This window comes from Balaenoptera physalus (genome assembly GCF_965194825.1).
Source record: "Balaenoptera physalus genome assembly, chromosome: 21".
Lineage (NCBI taxonomy): Eukaryota > Metazoa > Chordata > Mammalia > Artiodactyla > Balaenopteridae > Balaenoptera > Balaenoptera physalus.
The window spans coordinates 4,499,901-4,519,088 of NC_138902.1; positions in this window are offsets into that span (position 1 = coordinate 4,499,901).

Here is a 19,188-nt window from a genome sequence, read left to right on the forward strand (position 1 = left end):
ACAGTGAGTACCAGGAGTCTCCTTTACCCTTCTAAGAAACATCCCGACCTAGAAGCCTTTCCCAGTCACACTATGTATTCAGAGTTTAAGGCAACTCGCTGCACCCTTCCTTAGAAAGCTAGGTGGACTCAGCTCTTCAACAGCTCCAGGGATTCTGTTCTCTCACGACATACATGCCATGGAAGTCTGCCTCATTGCTCTCATTGGAGCTACACTAAGAAACACAATCTGCTTCGCCTTCTTCTAGGAACTCTTACCCAAGGACCCCATACCTACAGGAGAAAGGAGGCTTGCATTCCTACTGGAATCTAAGCAAAGTTTTTCCTGTTACACTGCAGGACTTTAGACTAGGTTTAGGCCCGAAGGGTTACATAGAGCGTTCCAAGAATGAGGGAGTTCGATACATGCAGAAAACCCTGTGAAGAAAAGTTGATTCAGCAAGGGACCAGGGTTTGGCTAGAGTCTCTATTGACTTGTTAGGAATCAGAAGGGTTTCGGCTGCATGTTAACCCGAGAAGGAGACCTGATGGCACAAGCCTTGCTTTCCCATGTTAAATCTCTAAACATGCTTCCCTGAAGAATCCTAAATAACACTGTTTTTACCTGGCTTCTGGTCACTGTAGGCAGCCCTCTCGAAAGAAAAGGAGTTTTCTCTAAGGAAACACGGTGCTTCCATAGCATGGGTGGGAGCTCCTGCTGTCCTGCTCTAGAGCTACAGGGAAACTTGACGTGAGTGTTTGCCTCAAGCTAAGGCCTGAAAAGCCTTGCGGAAGCGGAAGCGCTTAGCAGTTTCCATTATGTCGTATTCCAAGTTCTGCTTTACTTGAATGTTTCTTCACTTACCAGACACAAGGCACCCTCGTGTAGGCACCCTTTTTCGTAGAAATACAGTGAGTACCGGCAGTCTTCTTTGCTCTTCTAAGAAACATCCAGACATAGAAACCTTTCCCAGTCACTCTATGTAATCAGAGTGTAGGGCAACTCGCTGCACCCTTCCTTAGGAAGCTAGGTGGACTCAGCTCTTCAACAGCTCCAGGGATTCTGTTCTCTCACGTCCTACATGCCATGGAAGTCTGCCTCATTGCCCTCTGTGGAGCTTCACTAAGATACACAATCTGCTTCGCCTACCTCTAGGAACTCGTACCCAATGACCCCGTACCTACAGGAGAAAGGAGGCTTGCATTCCTACTGGAACCAAAGCACAGTTTTTCCTTCTACACTGCAGGACTTTAGAATAGGCTTCGGCCCTATAGCAGACATAGAACGTTCCAAGGATGAGGGAGTTCCATATATGCAGAACACTCTGTGAAGAAAAGTTGATTCAGCAAGGGACCAGGGTGTAGCTAGAGTCTCTTTGGACTTCTTAGATATAAGAAGGTGTCCGGGTGCATGTTCACAGGAAAAGAAGACTTGAATGCCTAAGCCTTCCATTCCCATTTTAAATCTCTAGCCACGCCAGCCTGAGATACCTAAATAACACTGTTTTGACTGGCCTCGATTCACTGTGGGCAGCCCTCTGGAAAGAAAAGGAGTTTCTCTAAGGAAACACGGTGCTTCCATAGCATGGGTGGGAGTTCCTCCTGTCATGCTCTAGAGCTACAGGGTAACTTGACGTGAGTCCTTGCCTCAAGCTAAGGCCTGAAAAGCCCTGCTGAAGCGAAAGCGCTTAGCATTTTCCATTATGTCGTATTGGAAGTTCTGCTTTACTTGAACGTTTCTTCACTCTACCAGACACTAGGCACCCTAGTGTAGGCACCCTTTTTCGTACAACTACAGTGAGTACCAGCAGTCTCCTTTACCCTTCTAAGAAACATCCCGACCTAGAAGCCTTTCCCAGTCACACTATGTATTCAGAGTTTAAGGCAACTCGCTGCACCCTTCCTTAGAAAGCTAGGTGGACTCAGCTCTTCAACAGCTCCAGGGATTCTGTTCTCTCACGACATACATGCCATTGAAGTCTGCCTCATTGCTCTCATTGGAGCTACACTAAGAAACACAATCTGCTTCGCCTTCTTCTAGGAACTCTTACCCAAGGACCCCATACCTACAGGAGAAAGGAGGCTTGCATTCCTACTGGAATCTAAGCAAAGTTTATCCTGTTACACTGCAGGACTTTAGACTAGGTTTAGGCCCGAAGGGTTACATAGAGCGTTCCAAGAATGAGGGAGTTCGATACATGCAGAAAACCCTGTGAAGAAAAGTTGATTCAGCAAGGGACCAGGGTTTGGCTAGAGTCTCTATTGACTTGTTAGGAATCAGAAGGGTTTCGGCTGCATGTTAACCCGAGAAGGAGACCTGATGGCACAAGCCTTGCTTTCCCATGTTAAATCTCTAAACATGCTTCCCTGAAGAATCCTAAATAACACTGTTTTTACCTGGCTTCTGGTCACTGTAGGCAGCCCTCTCGAAAGAAAAGGAGTTTTCTCTAAGGAAACACGGTGCTTCCATAGCATGGGTGGGAGCTCCTGCTGTCCTGCTCTAGAGCTACAGGGAAACTTGACGTGAGTGTTTGCCTCAAGCTAAGGCCTGAAAAGCCTTGCGGAAGCGGAAGCGCTTAGCAGTTTCCATTATGTCGTATTCCAAGTTCTGCTTTACTTGAATGTTTCTTCACTTACCAGACACAAGGCACCCTCGTGTAGGCACCCTTTTTCGTAGAAATACAGTGAGTACCGGCAGTCTTCTTTGCTCTTCTAAGAAACATCCAGACCTAGAAGCCTTTCCCAGTCACTCTATGTAATCCGAGTGTAGGGCAACTCGCTGCACCCTTCCTTAGGAAGCTAGGTGGACTCAGCTCTTCAACAGCTCCAGGGATTCTGTTCTCTCACGTCCTACATGCCATGGAAGTCTGCCTCATTGCCCTCTGTGGAGCTTCACTAAGATACACAATCTGCTTCGCCTACCTCTAGGAACTCGTACCCAATGACCCCGTACCTACAGGAGAAAGGAGGCTTGCATTCCTACTGGAACCAAAGCACAGTTTTTCCTTCTACACTGCAGGACTTTAGAATAGGCTTCGGCCCTATAGCAGACATAGAACGTTCCAAGGATGAGGGAGTTCCATATATGCAGAACACTCTGTGAAGAAAAGTTGATTCAGCAAGGGACCAGGGTGTAGCTAGAGTCTCTTTGGACTTCTTAGATATAAGAAGGTGTCCGGGTGCATGTTCACAGGAAAAGAAGACTTGAATGCCTAAGCCTTCCGTTCCCATTTTAAATCTCTAGCCACGCCAGCCTGAGATACCTAAATAACACTGTTTTGACTGGCCTCGATTCACTGTGGGCAGCCCTCTGGAAAGAAAAGGAGTTTCTCTAAGGAAACACGGTGCTTCCATAGCATGGGTGGGAGTTCCTCCTGTCATGCTCTAGAGCTACAGGGTAACTTGACGTGAGTCCTTGCCTCAAGCTAAGGCCTGAAAAGCCCTGCTGAAGCGAAAGCGCTTAGCATTTTCCATTATGTCGTATTGGAAGTTCTGCTTTACTTGAACGTTTCTTCACTCTACCAGACACTAGGCACCCTAGTGTAGGCACCCTTTTTCGTACAACTACAGTGAGTACCAGCAGTCTCCTTTACCCTTCTAAGAAACATCCCGACCTAGAAGCCTTTCCCAGTCACACTATGTATTCAGAGTTTAAGGCAACTCGCTGCACCCTTCCTTAGAAAGCTAGGTGGACTCAGCTCTTCAACAGCTCCAGGGATTCTGTTCTCTCACGACATACATGCCATTGAAGTCTGCCTCATTGCTCTCATTGGAGCTACACTAAGAAACACAATCTGCTTCGCCTTCTTCTAGGAACTCTTACCCAAGGACCCCATACCTACAGGAGAAAGGAGGCTTGCATTCCTACTGGAATCTAAGCAAAGTTTTTCCTGTTACACTGCAGGACTTTAGACTAGGTTTAGGCCCGAAGGGTTACATAGAGCGTTCCAAGAATGAGGGAGTTCGATACAAGCAGAAAACCCTGTGAAGAAAAGTTGATTCAGCAAGGGACCAGGGTTTGGCTAGAGTCTCTATTGACTTGTTAGGAATCAGAAGGGTTTCGGCTGCATGTTAACCCGAGAAGGAGACCTGATGGCACAAGCCTTGCTTTCCCATGTTAAATCTCTAAACATGCTTCCCTGAAGAATCCTAAATAACACTGTTTTTACCTGGCTTCTGGTCACTGTAGGCAGCCCTCTCGAAAGAAAAGGAGTTTTCTCTAAGGAAACACGGTGCTTCCATAGCATGGGTGGGAGCTCCTGCTGTCCTGCTCTAGAGCTACAGGGAAACTTGACGTGAGTCCTTGCCTCAAGCTAAGGCCTGAAAAGCCTTGCGGAAGCGGAAGCGCTTAGCAGTTTCCATTATGTCGTATTCCAAGTTCTGCTTTACTTGAATGTTTCTTCACTTACCAGACACAAGGCACCCTCGTGTAGGCACCCTTTTTCGTAGAAATACAGTGAGTACCGGCAGTCTTCTTTGCTCTTCTAAGAAACATCCAGACCTAGAAGCCTTTCCCAGTCACTCTATGTAATCAGAGTGTAGGGCAACTCGCTGCACCCTTACATAGGAAGCTAGGTGGACTCAGCTCTTCAACAGCTCCAGGGATTCTGTTCTCTCACGTCCTACATGCCATGGAAGTCTGCCTCATTGCCCTCTGTGGAGCTTCACTAAGATACACAATCTGCTTCGCCTACCTCTAGGAACTCGTACCCAATGACCTCGTACCTACAGGAGAAAGGAGGCTTGCATTCCTACTGGAACCAAAGCACAGTTTTTCCTTCTACACTGCAGGACTTTAGAATAGGCTTCGGCCCTATAGCAGACATAGAACGTTCCAAGGATGAGGGAGTTCCATATATGCAGAACACTCTGTGAAGAAAAGTTGATTCAGCAAGGGACCAGGGTGTAGCTAGAGTCTCTTTGGACTTCTTAGATATAAGAAGGTGTCCGGGTGCATGTTCACCGGAAAAGAAGACTTGAATGCCTAAGCCTTCCGTTCCCATTTTAAATCTCTAGCCACGCCAGCCTGAGATACCTAAATAACACTGTTTTGACTGGCCTCGATTCACTGTGGGCAGCCCTCTGGAAAGAAAAGGAGTTTCTCTAAGGAAACACGGTGCTTCCATAGCATGGGTGGGAGTTCCTCCTGTCATGCTCTAGAGCTACAGGGTAACTTGACGTGAGTCCTTGCCTCAAGCTAAGGCCTGAAAAGCCCTGCTGAAGCGAAAGCGCTTAGCATTTTCCATTATGTCGTATTGGAAGTTCTGCTTTACTTGAACGTTTCTTCACTCTACCAGACACTAGGCACCCTAGTGTAGGCACCCTTTTTCGTACAACTACAGTGAGTACCAGGAGTCTCCTTTACCCTTCTAAGAAACATCCCGACCTAGAAGCCTTTCCCAGTCACACTATGTATTCAGAGTTTAAGGCAACTCGCTGCACCCTTCCTTAGAAAGCTAGGTGGACTCAGCTCTTCAACAGCTCCAGGGATTCTGTTCTCTCACGACATACATGCCATGGAAGTCTGCCTCATTGCTCTCATTGGAGCTACACTAAGAAACACAATCTGCTTCGCCTTCTTCTAGGAACTCTTACCCAAGGACCCCATACCTACAGGAGAAAGGAGGCTTGCATTCCTACTGGAATCTAAGCAAAGTTTTTCCTGTTACACTGCAGGACTTTAGACTAGGTTTAGGCCCGAAGGGTTACATAGAGCGTTCCAAGAATGAGGGAGTTCGATACATGCAGAAAACCCTGTGAAGAAAAGTTGATTCAGCAAGGGACCAGGGTTTGGCTAGAGTCTCTATTGACTTGTTAGGAATCAGAAGGGTTTCGGCTGCATGTTAACCCGAGAAGGAGACCTGATGGCACAAGCCTTGCTTTCCCATGTTAAATCTCTAAACATGCTTCCCTGAAGAATCCTAAATAACACTGTTTTTACCTGGCTTCTGGTCACTGTAGGCAGCCCTCTCGAAAGAAAAGGAGTTTTCTCTAAGGAAACACGGTGCTTCCATAGCATGGGTGGGAGCTCCTGCTGTCCTGCTCTAGAGCTACAGGGAAACTTGACGTGAGTGTTTGCCTCAAGCTAAGGCCTGAAAAGCCTTGCGGAAGCGGAAGCGCTTAGCAGTTTCCATTATGTCGTATTCCAAGTTCTGCTTTACTTGAATGTTTCTTCACTTACCAGACACAAGGCACCCTCGTGTAGGCACCCTTTTTCGTAGAAATACAGTGAGTACCGGCAGTCTTCTTTGCTCTTCTAAGAAACATCCAGACCTAGAAGCCTTTCCCAGTCACTCTATGTAATCAGAGTGTAGGGCAACTCGCTGCACCCTTCCTTAGGAAGCTAGGTGGACTCAGCTCTTCAACAGCTCCAGGGATTCTGTTCTCTCACGTCCTACATGCCATGGAAGTCTGCCTCATTGCCCTCTGTGGAGCTTCACTAAGATACACAATCTGCTTCGCCTACCTCTAGGAACTCTTACCCAATGACCCCGTACCTACAGGAGAAAGGAGGCTTGCATTCCTACTGGAACCAAAGCACAGTTTTTCCTTCTACACTGCAGGACTTTAGAATAGGCTTCGGCCCTATAGCAGACATAGAACGTTCCAAGGATGAGGGAGTTCCATATATGCAGAACACTCTGTGAAGAAAAGTTGATTCAGCAAGGGACCAGGGTGTAGCTAGAGTCTCTTTGGACTTCTTAGATATAAGAAGGTGTCCGGGTGCATGTTCACCGGAAAAGAAGACTTGAATGCCTAAGCCTTGCGTTCCCATTTTAAATCTCTAGCCACGCCAGCCTGAGATACCTAAATAACACTGTTTTGACTGGCCTCGATTCACTGTGGGCAGCCCTCTGGAAAGAAAAGGAGTTTCTCTAAGGAAACACGGTGCTTCCATAGCATGGGTGGGAGTTCCTCCTGTCATGCTCTAGAGCTACAGGGTAACTTGACGTGAGTCCTTGCCTCAAGCTAAGGCCTGAAAAGCCCTGCTGAAGCGAAAGCGCTTAGCATTTTCCATTATGTCGTATTGGAAGTTCTGCTTTACTTGAACGTTTCTTCACTCTACCAGACACTAGGCACCCTAGTGTAGGCACCCTTTTTCGTACAACTACAGTGAGTACCAGCAGTCTCCTTTACCCTTCTAAGAAACATCCCGACCTAGAAGCCTTTCCCAGTCACACTATGTATTCAGAGTTTAAGGCAACTCGCTGCACCCTTCCTTAGAAAGCTAGGTGGACTCAGCTCTTCAACAGCTCCAGGGATTCTGTTCTCTCACGACATACATGCCATGGAAGTCTGCCTCATTGCTCTCATTGGAGCTACACTAAGAAACACAATCTGCTTCGCCTTCTTCTAGGAACTCTTACCCAAGGACCCCATACCTACAGGAGAAAGGAGGCTTGCATTCCTACTGGAATCTAAGCAAAGTTTATCCTGTTACACTGCAGGACTTTAGACTAGGTTTAGGCCCGAAGGGTTACATAGAGCGTTCCAAGAATGAGGGAGTTCGATACATGCAGAAAACCCTGTGAAGAAAAGTTGATTCAGCAAGGGACCAGGGTTTGGCTAGAGTCTCTATTGACTTGTTAGGAATCAGAAGGGTTTCGGCTGCATGTTAACCCGAGAAGGAGACCTGATGGCACAAGCCTTGCTTTCCCATGTTAAATCTCTAAACATGCTTCCCTGAAGAATCCTAAATAACACTGTTTTTACCTGGCTTCTGGTCACTGTAGGCAGCCCTCTCGAAAGAAAAGGAGTTTTCTCTAAGGAAACACGGTGCTTCCATAGCATGGGTGGGAGCTCCTGCTGTCCTGCTCTAGAGCTACAGGGAAACTTGACGTGAGTGTTTGCCTCAAGCTAAGGCCTGAAAAGCCTTGCGGAAGCGGAAGCGCTTAGCAGTTTCCATTATGTCGTATTCCAAGTTCTGCTTTACTTGAATGTTTCTTCACTTACCAGACACAAGGCACCCTCGTGTAGGCACCCTTTTTCGTAGAAATACAGTGAGTACCGGCAGTCTTCTTTGCTCTTCTAAGAAACATCCAGACCTAGAAGCCTTTCCCAGTCACTCTATGTAATCAGAGTGTAGGGCAACTCGCTGCACCCTTCCTTAGGAAGCTAGGTGGACTCAGCTCTTCAACAGCTCCAGGGATTCTGTTCTCTCACGTCCTACATGCCATGGAAGTCTGCCTCATTGCCCTCTGTGGAGCTTCACTAAGATACACAATCTGCTTCGCCTACCTCTAGGAACTCGTACCCAATGACCCCGTACCTACAGGAGAAAGGAGGCTTGCATTCCTACTGGAACCAAAGCACAGTTTTTCCTTCTACACTGCAGGACTTTAGAATAGGCTTCGGCCCTATAGCAGACATAGAACGTTCCAAGGATGAGGGAGTTCCATATATGCAGAACACTCTGTGAAGAAAAGTTGATTCAGCAAGGGACCAGGGTGTAGCTAGAGTCTCTTTGGACTTCTTAGATATAAGAAGGTGTCCGGGTGCATGTTCACAGGAAAAGAAGACTTGAATGCCTAAGCCTTCCATTCCCATTTTAAATCTCTAGCCACGCCAGCCTGAGATACCTAAATAACACTGTTTTGACTGGCCTCGATTCACTGTGGGCAGCCCTCTGGAAAGAAAAGGAGTTTCTCTAAGGAAACACGGTGCTTCCATAGCATGGGTGGGAGTTCCTCCTGTCATGCTCTAGAGCTACAGGGTAACTTGACGTGAGTCCTTGCCTCAAGCTAAGGCCTGAAAAGCCCTGCTGAAGCGAAAGCGCTTAGCATTTTCCATTATGTCGTATTGGAAGTTCTGCTTTACTTGAACGTTTCTTCACTCTACCAGACACTAGGCACCCTAGTGTAGGCACCCTTTTTCGTACAACTACAGTGAGTACCAGCAGTCTCCTTTACCCTTCTAAGAAACATCCCGACCTAGAAGCCTTTCCCAGTCACACTATGTATTCAGAGTTTAAGGCAACTCGCTGCACCCTTCCTTAGAAAGCTAGGTGGACTCAGCTCTTCAACAGCTCCAGGGATTCTGTTCTCTCACGACATACATGCCATTGAAGTCTGCCTCATTGCTCTCATTGGAGCTACACTAAGAAACACAATCTGCTTCGCCTTCTTCTAGGAACTCTTACCCAAGGACCCCATACCTACAGGAGAAAGGAGGCTTGCATTCCTACTGGAATCTAAGCAAAGTTTTTCCTGTTACACTGCAGGACTTTAGACTAGGTTTAGGCCCGAAGGGTTACATAGAGCGTTCCAAGAATGAGGGAGTTCGATACAAGCAGAAAACCCTGTGAAGAAAAGTTGATTCAGCAAGGGACCAGGGTTTGGCTAGAGTCTCTATTGACTTGTTAGGAATCAGAAGGGTTTCGGCTGCATGTTAACCCGAGAAGGAGACCTGATGGCACAAGCCTTGCTTTCCCATGTTAAATCTCTAAACATGCTTCCCTGAAGAATCCTAAATAACACTGTTTTTACCTGGCTTCTGGTCACTGTAGGCAGCCCTCTCGAAAGAAAAGGAGTTTTCTCTAAGGAAACACGGTGCTTCCATAGCATGGGTGGGAGCTCCTGCTGTCCTGCTCTAGAGCTACAGGGAAACTTGACGTGAGTCCTTGCCTCAAGCTAAGGCCTGAAAAGCCTTGCGGAAGCGGAAGCGCTTAGCAGTTTCCATTATGTCGTATTCCAAGTTCTGCTTTACTTGAATGTTTCTTCACTTACCAGACACAAGGCACCCTCGTGTAGGCACCCTTTTTCGTAGAAATACAGTGAGTACCGGCAGTCTTCTTTGCTCTTCTAAGAAACATCCAGACCTAGAAGCCTTTCCCAGTCACTCTATGTAATCAGAGTGTAGGGCAACTCGCTGCACCCTTCCTTAGGAAGCTAGGTGGACTCAGCTCTTCAACAGCTCCAGGGATTCTGTTCTCTCACGTCCTACATGCCATGGAAGTCTGCCTCATTGCCCTCTGTGGAGCTTCACTAAGATACACAATCTGCTTCGCCTACCTCTAGGAACTCGTACCCAATGACCCCGTACCTACAGGAGAAAGGAGGCTTGCATTCCTACTGGAACCAAAGCACAGTTTTTCCTTCTACACTGCAGGACTTTAGAATAGGCTTCGGCCCTATAGCAGACATAGAACGTTCCAAGGATGAGGGAGTTCCATATATGCAGAACACTCTGTGAAGAAAAGTTGATTCAGCAAGGGACCAGGGTGTAGCTAGAGTCTCTTTGGACTTCTTAGATATAAGAAGGTGTCCGGGTGCATGTTCACCGGAAAAGAAGACTTGAATGCCTAAGCCTTGCGTTCCCATTTTAAATCTCTAGCCACGCCAGCCTGAGATACCTAAATAACACTGTTTTGACTGGCCTCGATTCACTGTGGGCAGCCCTCTGGAAAGAAAAGGAGTTTCTCTAAGGAAACACGGTGCTTCCATAGCATGGGTGGGAGTTCCTCCTGTCATGCTCTAGAGCTACAGGGTAACTTGACGTGAGTCCTTGCCTCAAGCTAAGGCCTGAAAAGCCCTGCTGAAGCGAAAGCGCTTAGCATTTTCCATTATGTCGTATTGGAAGTTCTGCTTTACTTGAACGTTTCTTCACTCTACCAGACACTAGGCACCCTAGTGTAGGCACCCTTTTTCGTACAACTACAGTGAGTACCAGCAGTCTCCTTTACCCTTCTAAGAAACATCCCGACCTAGAAGCCTTTCCCAGTCACACTATGTATTCAGAGTTTAAGGCAACTCGCTGCACCCTTCCTTAGAAAGCTAGGTGGACTCAGCTCTTCAACAGCTCCAGGGATTCTGTTCTCTCACGACATACATGCCATTGAAGTCTGCCTCATTGCTCTCATTGGAGCTACACTAAGAAACACAATCTGCTTCGCCTTCTTCTAGGAATTCTTACCCAAGGACCCCATACCTACAGGAGAAAGGAGGCTTGCATTCCTACTGGAATCTAAGCAAAGTTTTTCCTGTTACACTGCAGGACTTTAGACTAGGTTTAGGCCCGAAGGGTTACATAGAGCGTTCCAAGAATGAGGGAGTTCGATACAAGCAGAAAACCCTGTGAAGAAAAGTTGATTCAGCAAGGGACCAGGGTTTGGCTAGAGTCTCTATTGACTTGTTAGGAATCAGAAGGGTTTCGGCTGCATGTTAACCCGAGAAGGAGACCTGATGGCACAAGCCTTGCTTTCCCATGTTAAATCTCTAAACATGCTTCCCTGAAGAATCCTAAATAACACTGTTTTTACCTGGCTTCTGGTCACTGTAGGCAGCCCTCTCGAAAGAAAAGGAGTTTTCTCTAAGGAAACACGGTGCTTCCATAGCATGGGTGGGAGCTCCTGCTGTCCTGCTCTAGAGCTACAGGGAAACTTGACGTGAGTCCTTGCCTCAAGCTAAGGCCTGAAAAGCCTTGCGGAAGCGGAAGCGCTTAGCAGTTTCCATTATGTCGTATTCCAAGTTCTGCTTTACTTGAATGTTTCTTCACTTACCAGACACAAGGCACCCTCGTGTAGGCACCCTTTTTCGTAGAAATACAGTGAGTACCGGCAGTCTTCTTTGCTCTTCTAAGAAACATCCAGACCTAGAAGCCTTTCCCAGTCACTCTATATAATCAGAGTGTAGGGCAACTCGCTGCACCCTTCCTTAGGAAGCTAGGTGGACTCAGCTCTTCAACAGCTCCAGGGATTCTGTTCTCTCACGTCCTACATGCCATGGAAGTCTGCCTCATTGCCCTCTGTGGAGCTTCACTAAGATACACAATCTGCTTCGCCTACCTCTAGGAACTCGTACCCAATGACCCCGTACCTACAGGAGAAAGGAGGCTTGCATTCCTACTGGAACCAAAGCACAGTTTTTCCTTCTACACTGCAGGACTTTAGAATAGGCTTCGGCCCTATAGCAGACATAGAACGTTCCAAGGATGAGGGAGTTCCATATATGCAGAACACTCTGTGAAGAAAAGTTGATTCAGCAAGGGACCAGGGTGTAGCTAGAGTCTCTTTGGACTTCTTAGATATAAGAAGGTGTCCGGGTGCATGTTCACCGGAAAAGAAGACTTGAATGCCTAAGCCTTCCGTTCCCATTTTAAATCTCTAGCCACGCCAGCCTGAGATACCTAAATAACACTGTTTTGACTGGCCTCGATTCACTGTGGGCAGCCCTCTGGAAAGAAAAGGAGTTTCTCTAAGGAAACACGGTGCTTCCATAGCATGGGTGGGAGTTCCTCCTGTCATGCTCTAGAGCTACAGGGTAACTTGACGTGAGTCCTTGCCTCAAGCTAAGGCCTGAAAAGCCCTGCTGAAGCGAAAGCGCTTAGCATTTTCCATTATGTCGTATTGGAAGTTCTGCTTTACTTGAACGTTTCTTCACTCTACCAGACACTAGGCACCCTAGTGTAGGCACCCTTTTTCGTACAACTACAGTGAGTACCAGCAGTCTCCTTTACCCTTCTAAGAAACATCCCGACCTAGAAGCCTTTCCCAGTCACACTATGTATTCAGAGTTTAAGGCAACTCGCTGCACCCTTCCTTAGAAAGCTAGGTGGACTCAGCTCTTCAACAGCTCCAGGGATTCTGTTCTCTCACGACATACATGCCATTGAAGTCTGCCTCATTGCTCTCATTGGAGCTACACTAAGAAACACAATCTGCTTCGCCTTCTTCTAGGAACTCTTACCCAAGGACCCCATACCTACAGGAGAAAGGAGGCTTGCATTCCTACTGGAATCTAAGCAAAGTTTTTCCTGTTACACTGCAGGACTTTAGACTAGGTTTAGGCCCGAAGGGTTACATAGAGCGTTCCAAGAATGAGGGAGTTCGATACATGCAGAAAACCCTGTGAAGAAAAGTTGATTCAGCAAGGGACCAGGGTTTGGCTAGAGTCTCTATTGACTTGTTAGGAATCAGAAGGGTTTCGGCTGCATGTTAACCCGAGAAGGAGACCTGATGGCACAAGCCTTGCTTTCCCATGTTAAATCTCTAAACATGCTTCCCTGAAGAATCCTAAATAACACTGTTTTTACCTGGCTTCTGGTCACTGTAGGCAGCCCTCTCGAAAGAAAAGGAGTTTTCTCTAAGGAAACACGGTGCTTCCATAGCATGGGTGGGAGCTCCTGCTGTCCTGCTCTAGAGCTACAGGGAAACTTGACGTGAGTGTTTGCCTCAAGCTAAGGCCTGAAAAGCCTTGCGGAAGCGGAAGCGCTTAGCAGTTTCCATTATGTCGTATTCCAAGTTCTGCTTTACTTGAATGTTTCTTCACTTACCAGACACAAGGCACCCTCGTGTAGGCACCCTTTTTCGTAGAAATACAGTGAGTACCGGCAGTCTTCTTTGCTCTTCTAAGAAACATCCAGACCTAGAAGCCTTTCCCAGTCACTCTATGTAATCAGAGTGTAGGGCAACTCGCTGCACCCTTCCTTAGGAAGCTAGGTGGACTCAGCTCTTCAACAGCTCCAGGGATTCTGTTCTCTCACGTCCTACATGCCATGGAAGTCTGCCTCATTGCCCTCTGTGGAGCTTCACTAAGATACACAATCTGCTTCGCCTACCTCTAGGAACTCGTACCCAATGACCCCGTACCTACAGGAGAAAGGAGGCTTGCATTCCTACTGGAACCAAAGCACAGTTTTTCCTTCTACACTGCAGGACTTTAGAATAGGCTTCGGCCCTATAGCAGACATAGAACGTTCCAAGGATGAGGGAGTTCCATATATGCAGAACACTCTGTGAAGAAAAGTTGATTGAGCAAGGGACCAGGGTGTAGCTAGAGTCTCTTTGGACTTCTTAGATATAAGAAGGTGTCCGGGTGCATGTTCACCGGAAAAGAAGACTTGAATGCCTAAGCCTTGCGTTCCCATTTTAAATCTCTAGCCACGCCAGCCTGAGATACCTAAATAACACTGTTTTGACTGGCCTCGATTCACTGTGGGCAGCCCTCTGGAAAGAAAAGGAGTTTCTCTAAGGAAACACGGTGCTTCCATAGCATGGGTGGGAGTTCCTCCTGTCATGCTCTAGAGCTACAGGGTAACTTGACGTGAGTCCTTGCCTCAAGCTAAGGCCTGAAAAGCCCTGCTGAAGCGAAAGCGCTTAGCATTTTCCATTATGTCGTATTGGAAGTTCTGCTTTACTTGAACGTTTCTTCACTCTACCAGACACTAGGCACCCTAGTGTAGGCATCCTTTTTCGTACAACTACAGTGAGTACCAGCAGTCTCCTTTACCCTTCTAAGAAACATCCCGACCTAGAAGCCTTTCCCAGTCACACTATGTATTCAGAGTTTAAGGCAACTCGCTGCACCCTTCCTTAGAAAGCTAGGTGGACTCAGCTCTTCAACAGCTCCAGGGATTCTGTTCTCTCACGACATACATGCCATTGAAGTCTGCCTCATTGCTCTCATTGGAGCTACACTAAGAAACACAATCTGCTTCGCCTTCTTCTAGGAACTCTTACCCAAGGACCCCATACCTACAGGAGAAAGGAGGCTTGCATTCCTACTGGAATCTAAGCAAAGTTTTTCCTGTTACACTGCAGGACTTTAGACTAGGTTTAGGCCCGAAGGGTTACATAGAGCGTTCCAAGAATGAGGGAGTTCTATACATGCAGAAAACCCTGTGAAGAAAAGTTGATTCAGCAAGGGACCAGGGTTTGGCTAGAGTCTCTATTGACTTGTTAGGAATCAGAAGGGTTTCGGCTGCATGTTAACCCGAGAAGGAGACCTGATGGCACAAGCCTTGCTTTCCCATGTTAAATCGCTAAACATGCTTCCCTGAAGAATCCTAAATAACACTGTTTTTACCTGGCTTCTGGTCACTGTAGGCAGCCCTCTCGAAAGAAAAGGAGTTTTCTCTAAGGAAACACGGTGCTTCCATAGCATGGGTGGGAGCTCCTGCTGTCCTGCTCTAGAGCTACAGGGAAACTTGACGTGAGTGTTTGCCTCAAGCTAAGGCCTGAAAAGCCTTGCGGAAGCGGAAGCGCTTAGCAGTTTCCATTATGTCGTATTCCAAGTTCTGCTTTACTTGAATGTTTCTTCACTTACCAGACACAAGGCACCCTCGTGTAGGCACCCTTTTTCGTAGAAATACAGTGAGTACCGGCAGTCTTCTTTGCTCTTCTAAGAAACATCCAGACCTAGAAGCCTTTCCCAGTCACTCTATGTAATCAGAGTGTAGGGCAACTCGCTGCACCCTTCCTTAGGAAGCTAGGTGGACTCAGCTCTTCAACAGCTCCAGGGATTCTGTTCTCTCACGTCCTACATGCCATGGAAGTCTGCCTCATTGCCCTCTGTGGAGCTTCACTAAGATACACAATCTGCTTCGCCTACCTCTAGGAACTCGTACCCAATGACCCCGTACCTACAGGAGAAAGGAGGCTTGCATTCCTACTGGAACCAAAGCACAGTTTTTCCTTCTACACTGCAGGACTTTAGAATAGGCTTCGGCCCTATAGCAGACATAGAACGTTCCAAGGATGAGGGAGTTCCATATATGCAGAACACTCTGTGAAGAAAAGTTGATTCAGCAAGGGACCAGGGTGTAGCTAGAGTCTCTTTGGACTTCTTAGATATAAGAAGGTGTCCGGGTGCATGTTCACCGGAAAAGAAGACTTGAATGCCTAAGCCTTGCGTTCCCATTTTAAATCTCTAGCCACGCCAGCCTGAGATACCTAAATAACACTGTTTTGACTGGCCTCGATTCACTGTGGGCAGCCCTCTGGAAAGAAAAGGAGTTTCTCTAAGGAAACACGGTGCTTCCATAGCATGGGTGGGAGTTCCTCCTGTCATGCTCTAGAGCTACAGGGTAACTTGACGTGAGTCCTTGCCTCAAGCTAAGGCCTGAAAAGCCCTGCTGAAGCGAAAGCGCTTAGCATTTTCCATTATGTCGTATTGGAAGTTCTGCTTTACTTGAACGTTTCTTCACTCTACCAGACACTAGGCACCCTAGTGTAGGCACCCTTTTTCGTACAACTACAGTGAGTACCAGCAGTCTCCTTTACCCTTCTAAGAAACATCCCGACCTAGAAGCCTTTCCCAGTCACACTATGTATTCAGAGTTTAAGGCAACTCGCTGCACCCTTCCTTAGAAAGCTAGGTGGACTCAGCTCTTCAACAGCTCCAGGGATTCTGTTCTCTCACGACATACATGCCATTGAAGTCTGCCTCATTGCTCTCATTGGAGCTACACTAAGAAACACAATCTGCTTCGCCTTCTTCTAGGAATTCTTACCCAAGGACCCCATACCTACAGGAGAAAGGAGGCTTGCATTCCTACTGGAATCTAAGCAAAGTTTTTCCTGTTACACTGCAGGACTTTAGACTAGGTTTAGGCCCGAAGGGTTACATAGAGCGTTCCAAGAATGAGGGAGTTCGATACAAGCAGAAAACCCTGTGAAGAAAAGTTGATTCAGCAAGGGACCAGGGTTTGGCTAGAGTCTCTATTGACTTGTTAGGAATCAGAAGGGTTTCGGCTGCATGTTAACCCGAGAAGGAGACCTGATGGCACAAGCCTTGCTTTCCCATGTTAAATCTCTAAACATGCTTCCCTGAAGAATCCTAAATAACACTGTTTTTACCTGGCTTCTGGTCACTGTAGGCAGCCCTCTCGAAAGAAAAGGAGTTTTCTCTAAGGAAACACGGTGCTTCCATAGCATGGGTGGGAGCTCCTGCTGTCCTGCTCTAGAGCTACAGGGAAACTTGACGTGAGTCCTTGCCTCAAGCTAAGGCCTGAAAAGCCTTGCGGAAGCGGAAGCGCTTAGCAGTTTCCATTATGTCGTATTCCAAGTTCTGCTTTACTTGAATGTTTCTTCACTTACCAGACACAAGGCACCCTCGTGTAGGCACCCTTTTTCGTAGAAATACAGTGAGTACCGGCAGTCTTCTTTGCTCTTCTAAGAAACATCCAGACCTAGAAGCCTTTCCCAGTCACTCTATATAATCAGAGTGTAGGGCAACTCGCTGCACCCTTCCTTAGGAAGCTAGGTGGACTCAGCTCTTCAACAGCTCCAGGGATTCTGTTCTCTCACGTCCTACATGCCATGGAAGTCTGCCTCATTGCCCTCTGTGGAGCTTCACTAAGATACACAATCTGCTTCGCCTACCTCTAGGAACTCGTACCCAATGACCCCGTACCTACAGGAGAAAGGAGGCTTGCATTCCTACTGGAACCAAAGCACAGTTTTTCCTTCTACACTGCAGGACTTTAGAATAGGCTTCGGCCCTATAGCAGACATAGAACGTTCCAAGGATGAGGGAGTTCCATATATGCAGAACACTCTGTGAAGAAAAGTTGATTCAGCAAGGGACCAGGGTGTAGCTAGAGTCTCTTTGGACTTCTTAGATATAAGAAGGTGTCCGGGTGCATGTTCACCGGAAAAGAAGACTTGAATGCCTAAGCCTTCCGTTCCCATTTTAAATCTCTAGCCACGCCAGCCTGAGATACCTAAATAACACTGTTTTGACTGGCCTCGATTCACTGTGGGCAGCCCTCTGGAAAGAAAAGGAGTTTCTCTAAGGAAACACGGTGCTTCCATAGCATGGGTGGGAGTTCCTCCTGTCATGCTCTAGAGCTACAGGGTAACTTGACGTGAGTCCTTGCCTCAAGCTAAGGCCTGAAAAGCCCTGCTGAAGCGAAAGCGCTTAGCATTTTCCATTATGTCGTATTGGAAGTTCTGCTTTACTTGAACGTTTCTTCACTCTACCAGACACTAGGCACCCTAGTGTAGGCACCCTTTTTCGTACAACTACAGTGAGTACCAGCAGTCTCCTTTACCCTTCTAAGAAACATCCCGACCTAGAAGCCTTTCCCAGTCACACTATGTATTCAGAGTTTAAGGCAACTCGCTGCACCCTTCCTTAGAAAGCTAGGTGGACTCAGCTCTTCAACAGCTCCAGGGATTCTGTTCTCTCACGACATACATGCCATTGAAGTCTGCCTCATTGCTCTCATTGGAGCTACACTAAGAAACACAATCTGCTTCGCCTTCTTCTAGGAACTCTTACCCAAGGACCCCATACCTACAGGAGAAAGGAGGCTTGCATTCCTACTGGAATCTAAGCAAAGTTTTTCCTGTTACACTGCAGGACTTTAGACTAGGTTTAGGCCCGAAGGGTTACATAGAGCGTTCCAAGAATGAGGGAGTTCGATACATGCAGAAAACCCTGTGAAGAAAAGTTGATTCAGCAAGGGACCAGGGTTTGGCTAGAGTCTCTATTGACTTGTTAGGAATCAGAAGGGTTTCGGCTGCATGTTAACCCGAGAAGGAGACCTGATGGCACAAGCCTTGCTTTCCCATGTTAAATCTCTAAACATGCTTCCCTGAAGAATCCTAAATAACACTGTTTTTACCTGGCTTCTGGTCACTGTAGGCAGCCCTCTCGAAAGAAAAGGAGTTTTCTCTAAGGAAACACGGTGCTTCCATAGCATGGGTGGGAGCTCCTGCTGTCCTGCTCTAGAGCTACAGGGAAACTTGACGTGAGTGTTTGCCTCAAGCTAAGGCCTGAAAAGCCTTGCGGAAGCGGAAGCGCTTAGCAGTTTCCATTATGTCGTATTCCAAGTTCTGCTTTACTTGAATGTTTCTTCACTTACCAGACACAAGGCACCCTCGTGTAGGCACCCTTTTTCGTAGAAATACAGTGAGTACCGGCAGTCTTCTTTGCTCTTCTAAGAAACATCCAGACCTAGAAGCCTTTCCCAGTCACTCTATGTAATCAGAGTGTAGGGCAACTCGCTGCACCCTTCCTTAGGAAGCTAGGTGGACTCAGCTCTTCAACAGCTCCAGGGATTCTGTTCTCTCACGTCCTACATGCCATGGAAGTCTGCCTCATTGCCCTCTGTGGAGCTTCACTAAGATACACAATCTGCTTCGCCTACCTCTAGGAACTCTTACCCAATGACCCCGTACCTACAGGAGAAAGGAGGCTTGCATTCCTACTGGAACCAAAGCACAGTTTTTCCTTCTACACTGCAGGACTTTAGAATAGGCTTCGGCCCTATAGCAGACATAGAACGTTCCAAGGATGAGGGAGTTCCATATATGCAGAACACTCTGTGAAGAAAAGTTGATTCAGCAAGGGACCAGGGTGTAGCTAGAGTCTCTTTGGACTTCTTAGATATAAGAAGGTGTCCGGGTGCATGTTCACCGGAAAAGAAGACTTGAATGCCTAAGCCTTGCGTTCCCATTTTAAATCTCTAGCCACGCCAGCCTGAGATA